Here is a 9,574-nt window from a genome sequence, read left to right on the forward strand (position 1 = left end):
TGTGAGCCAGCCCCGAGCTCTGCTGCTGCAGGAGGGTGGCAGCGCCAGGGCTGACCGTGTGCTACCCGTTCTCTCCCCAGCCAAGATCAGGGGCTCAGCTTCCTGCAGGCACTCGGCTGCTGTGTCACAGGTGCAGAGCCTTGACGTTTATTTACTCTCCCCTAGTGCTTCTCTTGCTGTGCTGATGTAACCAAGGCCGTTGTATAATAACCTGATCTTCAAAATGAATTTCTCGTAAGCTTTTACCATGTCAAAGAAGTTGAGCCAGCAATGCGGGTGGTGCCCAGAGCCAGAGCTGCTGGCACATCCGATTTCTTTCCCTTGGACAGTTTGTCAGCCTTCTCACTCTGTTTAATAACAGGAATTTTAGAAGCGTGCACACACACTTTTGAATTGACTGAGCAGATAAATGCAACAATTTTTCACATAAAACTCATACTTTTGCATTTATTTTTATTAACAGTATGGGTCTGTAACCACAGTGCTGCAGCAAGGAGATTTTCTTTCAGGAAGTGACTTAAACAACAACAGACTTAGTGCAATTTTCCAAAGAAATGTAAAATAACAAGAAGGAGTTTAGTGCTAAGTGGCACTTTGGGCTTTCTTTCAGATCTCAGGAACAGCTCTGTCAGTCAGGAGCAAATCTACTAAAGCCAATGGAATTAGTTTGGTCTAAATAAGATTATAATTGGGTCTTTTTGTTTCTGCATTGCTCAAAAATAAATCCTAGTAAATAACTTGGGGTCAAGTCTCCTCCTAGCTGTGCCAGAACCATGCTGAAGTTGGGGGAAATTGCCCCAGATTGACACTAGCTGAGAGTCTACAGTGAAAAAATTGTTGAATAAATATCTGTGTTTCCTAGGTAGCCCTTCCCATACTTGACTTGTAATTAATAGCTGGTTCATACTAAAAATACTGTTTTATTGGCTTCTTTTGAGTTTCTCAGTGTTGCTGCAGACATTTCTTCCACTGAACTTTGGCAGGCGGGAGGTTTCACAGGCTGACCACAGCGATCTCAGCTCACGTTCAAGGCTGGGGGGGATGTGAGCTGGTGTCAGACTGGGTGCCACCACCTGTCACCTATTGTCACCATTACTGATATAACACAGTGCCTGTGGTGTAGTGGCTTTTGGCTTAGAACGGACTAAAGTCTGCCTGACTCCAAAAGAAGGCAGAGCAAGGTCACTTCTCCCTGCAAAACAGTGTAGGCATTTTCAGAGTCATTCACAGCATGTTCTCCGTTTATATTTATGTTGATGGTGGACCCAAAGTAGAAAACTACATTTTGAGCTAGACATAAAGTTCTCCAGAGTTCATCAAGTAAGGTTTTGGTTTTGTGTTTTGTGAAACTAATTCAGATGCACTGCTCTGATCCAGATCTGGGTCTGAATTCCCTCAAAGCTTGGGGATGTATAGAGGATTGGTTTTGCTTCTAAGCCTATGAAATTTTCTAGCTCTTATAAACTGTCTTCATTTTGGACTCAGTCTGTTAATATGCAGCCCAACAGCAGAATAGCTGCTACTATCAACATAATTATAAATATTTTTCTAATAGCCCAAGCCTGACATTCTGACTTTAATTAATCTGATAATAATAATTTTTATTAATACTTTGGATATATTTTTTAACTGATGAAGCTGCTAGTCAGTTTTGCAGAACTGGCATTCAGTGGGCTAGGGATTTACCTTTCTTGAAGGTGGGATTTATCCCTGGTTAAAAAGATAACTATCTTTGTATTTCTGGGATCACCAAACTAATCTTTACTTTCTTCTTTTTTTTTTTTTTTTCTTTGTAGTGAAGTGAAGTGCATCATCATTGGTTTGGAAGAAATTGATTTATGGGAATGGTTCATCTACCACATGAAAAAGAGTTTTGAGGTAGGTCTTAATTTATTTTGGTAGGTCTTGATTTATTTTGGTTTTCTGAGGTATTTGATCAGTTACCAGCTCTATGCTTAAAGCATGAAATAATAGCTACAGTGATGAACCAGTGACCATTATTGGAGCAGTGAAGTGCCGGTGTGTCTAAAGCTGGCATGACAATTTTGTCTACCAAGGAAGGGATGAAAATAGGAAACGGGTTTTGATTCTTGCTTTCCTGAGGAATGTGTGTGTTTTACTCCAAAGAAGGCAGGTAGTGGACATAGACCTTTTGCCTTGTTTTTAGTGGATGTCCCACTTTGCTCTTACCTGATACGGTTTTAAACTTGCCTAAAGATGTTTCCTGGGACATAAAAGGGATGCAAATTTGCCTCGTAGCACTGGCTTTCTGTAGAAGCTTGAACAGCACCTTTTCTGCTCTTCTGAGACAAGGCTTTGTGAGACATGAGGGTCCCTGCAGGACTTGTGGGTGTTTGACCAATGTGAAATGATGGTTTCTCATCCGGTGCCTTTGCTCAACTATCACTGGTGCAACCTGCCTCCACAGAACAAGCCCAGCATAAACTTTTCTTAAAGGATTAAGGAAACAAGTTGGTCTCTGGCAATAAAATACTGTTTTTATTTTAGGCATCTTGGTGTACGAGTGAGGAAAGGAATCTGATTAGCACATTTGCCAGAGAAATGAACCAATGGGGAGGTGAAAATATTAATAAAAGATAGAGTTGATTTATACTCAAACTGGCCTTTAAATTTGCAGTATGTGCTGTAAGAACATGCTTATATAACCTCTATTTCTATTCATAAAGGTTTATGTGGGTCTATATGGAATTATGCATTTAAAATTAATCCACTGAGGCAGCCCACTGAGATGCCACTTCTCATTTAGTAACTGCATTAAGGACTTTGTGCTTCATTTAGAAACTGTTAGAAGCTTGCTTTGTTCTGTGGAGAGGAACTGGACTGCCAGATCCAGACTGGCTGTTATAGGGGTTAAAGCAACCATTTCTATGTCTCTCTCTATGAGTTACCAAGAAAACTCTATTCTTGACTTGTGTGACCTGACTCATGCAGCTTGGCTGAACCTGACAAACTCTACTGACTTGCATCAGATTCTTAGAAGGGATTAATGAAGATGTTTTTCTGAGGTTGGGAACAGCCGATTCTGATTTTGCAAGGCTGTGAGGACCCAAAATGAACAGACACACACACATTAGGTTTTATACCAGTAGCTGTAATTCAAGTTTATTCAGTGTCTTGTTTGTGTAGTTTTTCCAGTTCTTCAGACACTGCAAAAAGGTTAAAAGCTCTTCTAGATGTTTATGTGGATTTCATCTATGAAATCTTAGGCTCTTTGCTCTTTTCATTTGCATCCTCCAAAGTGTAATTCTGCTTTTAAAATGGCTGCAAAATGGTATTGTGAGGCTCTGTGTGAATCTGAATTAAACTTCTTTAACTTAAAAATAAAAGCACACCTGTTCTGCATATTCACGCTGTGGTGTAAAATACAGATCGAGATATCTGTGTGGACTATCTCCCTCATCACCAAAAATTAGTTGTTTTGGGAATGGCTGCCATTATCAACTCGGGGTAAACCTATTGTCTTCCTGTTCTGCTTTTGGTTGTTATTTTTTTTTAATGTTAAGGTAGTGCTTTGTGACAGTTTAAAAAGAAATTGCTAAATACCTAGCAGGCCTTTCAGTTTGTATTTCTCATTCTGGGAGCTGTGCTTATACTGCTGAAATATTTGTCTCCTGAATATTTAAGAAGTTCATTTCTTGAATGGTGAAACTGAAGAAGTTGCTCTAGTACAGAGTTATGTGCTTTCCCTTCCATGTTTCCCACTGCATCTGTCGCCCCCATCCTTTGTCCCTTGTGCCACTTCACATCGTGGCTCATGCGGAACCACTTGGAAGCTCCCCACCTCCTCTCTGTGTGTGTTAAAAAGGTTAAAAATCAACCACCTGGTTCAGAACATATCAGAGATGACGGGCAGGCATTTTGACTCATTTTGTAAGTGAAGCTTCTGTAGAAAACCAGGCTAAAAGTAGAAATACTTGTAAGAAGAACATTCTCTCACTTTTGCATTCTGTCTCCATTTACACTTTTCAAACAGAACAACTTGCTTTGTTTCCTTTATTTTTGTGTGAGAGAATTAATACGTGTGATTTACTAGAGGGAAGCTAAGTTGAAGAAAAGGATTTTTATGTAAGTACCGAAAGTGCTTAGTCCCCTGATCATTTTTATCTGCTAAGGGATTAAATTCCATAGTCTAGATTCAGCTGCTATAAAAATTTTGTCTCTTGCACGTATGACTGTGCTGCATCAGATGAGAGTTTCACTGCTGCAGGGTGTCATGCAGCCAATCCCAGAGAGGACTTTGACTGTCAGGGTAGAAACTTAACTGAGATTCAGTAGGTAAGGTAAAGAACATTTATATATAAAATGACCTTATTTAATGTAGTCTTGCCTTAACCAGATCTGCAACAAGACTAAGGCTGATATCCTCAAAGTTATTTAGGTGTCTCAGTAACTCAGTGGAGAACTGGATGTCTGAGTATTTGGGGAGCTGAAGTTAAACTGGAAAACAGCGAGCATCTTCAGGAAAGTATTATCAATTATTAAAATAGATCAGAAACATCTTTTTCTAAATCTCACCGTTTTAAGGGCTCCTTGCAGGTTGACTTGTTTTTAGATCAAGGATAAATAAAAGCATAAAATTAAATGTTCGTTTTAATATGTGAAAAGCAACCGGTTGCATAACTGTCGAGTTATGAAACCTATATTTTTGTCCTCTGCATCCTGAACATCTGTGGCCTATATTTAATTGCAGTTTTCATCTTCAGTTTGAAGAAACAATGTTTAGCCTGAAGACAGAAGTGATCTGTGTAGTGAAATCAGCTGAACAGTGGCGTCGAGTCTCACTTGCTAACAGAAAAGACATTTTTATACATGTTCTGATATAGCAGTTGTATGCCTTTGATAGTTTAAATACAGTTAAGAGTACTCTGGTGTTCTGATCAACATGAAGAATGGAAATATTAAGACACAGAGGGATTGTAGCTCAAGGGGAACAGGTGCATAAGGATAGAAATGTGGAGCCATATCGTGGTATCAATTTTTAAGCAGAAATCCATACCAATTCCAGTAGGGAGTAATTCTGATGAAATATTAATGAAACAATATGATATGGCCCATGGGCAGGAAATAATGAAATGGAGAAAGTAAAGCAAGGCAGTACAAGTAGGGAAAATAATATGAACTACAAAACCAAAGGGAATGAGAGACCGCAGAAGTAATATTCGTGAAAAGTCTGGAGAATGATGTAGAGCGAATGTTGTGCATAGGGTGGCAATGTGATGATCTCTCATCACTTTTCATATAGCAGTGTGTGCTGCCAGGGAGCTTCAGTCCAGATCTGCAGCTGCAGTCTGTATTTTGCAGTTGGTCCATATAACAGACAGTCTGGTATTTCTGGGTGTTTTTTTTTTTTCCCTGGTGTTTACTGGTTTTTGACTTGTATTTCAAATCTGAACACTAAACTGCATTAGTGACTCAGAAATTTCTAATTGGCATCCTTATAACAGAAGAATAAGATGGAGCCTTCACGTACATGTAGAAAGGTGAGGTTTGAAAGATATTCATTATAGTCTTTCAAAATGCTGGTAGGCTTCTGAAATTTTGCTTTCAGTTTGCTTCCACTTCACTGTAGCTGTTAAAACAAGTTCAGGGTCTCTATAGGCTTCTTTGCCCATGTCTGAGTTAGAAATCAAGATGTCTGCAAACGTGCACTGTTGAAAACAAGGCAAGTTGCACAGTTTTAGTTTGAAAACAAATTCTGTTGTTTGAAGCAAATCTTAGATGTGTTTCCCAGGTAAAAACTTGATGAGCTCTCTTGTGTTAAAACTACAATTTCTTCCCAGTACTAAAGGATTTATGTTCCTGGAGGTAAGGAATTATAAATCTCCAGCTTCTGTCCACATATCTCCTGAAACAGAGGTGGTCTGTCTGTCTTAGGATGGGCTGTTCAACAATGAAAACTTGCTCTCGTAGCTATGGCATTAAAGAGCCTCATCAACTAGGTATCCCAGGTAACTCAATTGAAGGTGGAACTATTTACATCTACTAATAAAACATAGTTTCTACTAGTTTTCTACCAGAGACGTTTTAAGTATTCTGTTTTGAGAGTTTTCTAACACACCACCATTCATTTCTCTGTGTTGGAGGTGTCAGTTGAGAAGACCACAAAGAAGGAACCTTCAAAACATGCGCTAGCAATGAGTCTATGTTTATGCAGGCAGCAGTTCCCTTATTTAAAGAAAGTGCTCTAAGATGTAAATTTTGTAATTTTCTGAAATAGCGAGGACATTTAAAGAGCATCTGTGGATTAGTCTGAGTAAGTTTGTTCTGTAAATTGCTTGAAAGAAAACAGACTCTTCCTAGGTATTGCAACAACTTGTTCCCAGCGCTTCAGCTTAATACACTAAATGAAAATGCAGAGGAAGCAACACAATATTGGATGAACCTGTTTCAGAACATTGGCTAGGCCACAAAGCAAGTAATTAACAAGCTGAATGAAGCATTTAAGCCCACGCCTTATCATTTATGTAACTAACCTTTGAGTTTTGGACGCACTGGTATGCTGCAGTGAAGCCTACACAGTGTTTCTTTTATGTCTGTGTATTGAGCAAATGGGAAATGCATACCCTGCCATTTGTTTTTCACATTTTCAGCACTTATCAGAGTTCTCTGCCTGAGTGATCTTATATTGCAAAAATGTACGCCTCTCGGTCCTTTTTTCTGTAGTGCAGTATAAATCTAGATGAGTCTCAGGCTAGTTATGTGCGTGGGGGGATGTATTCTACATTTAAGGGTGCTTTGGAGCACCCTTTTGGAGTTTAAAGCATGATTAGTAGCACTAGAAAAGAATTAATTGACTGCCACTTTTCACCAAAGCAATGAGCAACAAAAAGAATGGCAGGGGATTCAGCAAACTTGTTTATGGAGGCAGCCTTCACAAACAGCTTCGGAAACAAAACAGGAATGCTGTAAACTTATGTCATCTGATTGAGAGGTCTGAAAAGACGTAGTTTCCATCCTTGTGCCACATCTGTTTTTCCCATCCTGAGAAATGCTGGGCATGTTAGGAATACTGAGACTGCTGATGACAACATTAGCTTCCTACAGAGCAACCAGGATTTAACAGTGGAGAATAACATCACCTCTGCACTTTGAGAATGAGTCATTTTGCTTATTAATTCTCTCACTTTCGTCTCTCCCTCCTGTTCTTTTCCACATCACTTTATAACTAGACTTATTTGGAACTCTTGTAAGACAAACACCGTTTCTCCTTGGCAGGAGGGAAATAAAACAGCATACTAACACAGTTACATAACCGTGCTACGCATGCATAAAATGAGGTCATTTTGATTAATATATTTATCTGGTGTGCAGCTGTAACGGGAGATGCAATTGTGATTAAAAGAGCACCATTTTATTTTGTCTTTTTGCAATAGTGTTCAGTTTTCATAACTAATACTCCCAAACTTGATAGGAGTTATTTGTTAGTTAATGTCAGGATTTGTGCCATTGGGCTGTGGTGCTGGCTCTCCAAACCTTGGAAAATTTTTGTAGCATGTAAACAAAACTTCCTTTCTCTCTCAGAAGTTTATTAAGAATTCTGCAATAATTATATTTATTATTATTTATTTATATTTATTATATATTTATTTATTAGAAGTAATCTAGTAAAATATACACAGATGCAGGAAAGAAAAGAGGCAAACTGTGGAATAGCTTGAAGTTGAAGATGTTGCTGAGTGATGGAGAAAGCAAAAAGGCAAGAGATGAGTGATAAACCCACTTACAGTGGTCTGGGAGAAAAAGCTGAGCAGCATGCTGCAAATGGCTCTACTATTATCTATTGGAGTGAGAGAACCGGTAGGATCTGCTTTTGGAATACAAGCAGATGTATTTTTCTTTTGGGATGTTGAATTGCTATTCTTCAAAGTTCTGACGCATCCGGTTCTATTTCGGTGTGATGACTCCTAACTAGACACGTTGGGCGGCTGCTGCTCAGAAGCCAGCATTTTAAAACACTGTGTTTTTCTGTTCTACTCTTTCTGGCAAGAAGCTCGTTATTCAAGTGCTGGCTCTAACCTTTAGTTACCCTGGTTGCATAACTGGAAAGCAGCATCCCACCATGCACTTCTGTGACCCAGTTGTGCCTTTCCAGTACTGACTTCATGAGTTATGAAAGGTGTGTCTGCCAAATTGCTACAGAAACATTTACTCCACTGACCCTGATTTCCTAAATGTTATATAGTCATCAGCCACTAAGGTCTGGAAACCAATGTAAAGGCATGTGAAAAAACCCTAATTCAACCATACCAAAAATTCTCTGCATGCTCTTTAGCCTTCATAGAGCTTGGGCTTCTCATTGATAAAAAATACTTGTAGAAACCACTTTTAAATCATAATGCTTCAGTAATCTTTCAAAATGAATTTTAGATGGTACACTCAGTACTAATAGTCACTGTACAAATCATTGACTCATCCAAGGCAGAGACTGAATAACAATCACTTTGTTGAACTAACTTGCAGTCTAAATTGTGATGTTCAGCATTCACATTTTCTAGACTGTCTGCAGACTTGCTAAATTCCTTCCACGTTATCCTGTCATTTATTACCATGATTTCTACTCATGACAACATCTCCATGTGGATGAGACTGAACTTCTAAAATGCCACATAGAGAAAAGTGTTTATTACTATCATTACTTATACAGAATCTTTTATGTAGCTCATAGAAATCACAAAAAGCCATGTGCTTGGTTTTCTTTTCCATCACGTAACACGACATAAGTCAGTTACATAAATAAAGTCACTTACATAAATAGCTTAATTCTCCTTTCGTTTATGGCATTATAAATCAAGAGCAGATCTGCTGAAACAAAAGATGTTACACTGGCATAAAACCAGTATTGACAGCATACTCAGGCTTTCATCATACAGATTCTTGCAGCTGGTAGTTTTTCTGCTTTAGCAGCTTTAAAGCAATCCTACTGTAAGATGTAAACTCTTTAGTATGTGGCAGGTAAATGCTACTCTTCACAGCAAATCTTGCTCTTTATGTCAGTGCTGGTTTTCAGGTAGCCTCTGTATATGAATTTATGGTATCAATATACAATTTATCTGACTGGTTAGTTAAAAAGAGCATTTCTGTTTACTAGTAAGCATGACTTGTGTAGTTTCCACATAACTTAGTAATAGTGACTGCTGATAAAAATCTCTTTGAAAACTAGAAATATATATATAAAAGAAAAACCCCACAAGCCCTCTCCTGCAACAGTTTAGTGAAGAATTTTCTATTCTTCCTTCTTCTGTGCATGTGACCAAGAGGATGGGGTAAATGGCAACTTTGCATTGTTCTTGACTGTGATTAGCATGGAGTAAAGACCAGTCAGTTCCTGACTGCTACAGCAGAGCCTAAATAATGGTTAAATCAGTTTGAAGATAAAACGCTGCTGTACCTTTCACTCTGTCATACAGAGAACCACAGCCTGTTAAAGAGTTGTTGCAGAGTTTTGTGGCATCTCACTCACAGAATTAAAAGCATATTCCAGCTGAACAACAGAATTTTAAAGCTGTGGGGGGTAACAGGCAGGAGCTATGACGTGGCCCAGCCCATTGCTCAG

This window comes from Phaenicophaeus curvirostris, chromosome 13 (assembly GCF_032191515.1).
Source record: "Phaenicophaeus curvirostris isolate KB17595 chromosome 13, BPBGC_Pcur_1.0, whole genome shotgun sequence".
NCBI classification, from domain to species: domain Eukaryota; kingdom Metazoa; phylum Chordata; class Aves; order Cuculiformes; family Cuculidae; genus Phaenicophaeus; species Phaenicophaeus curvirostris.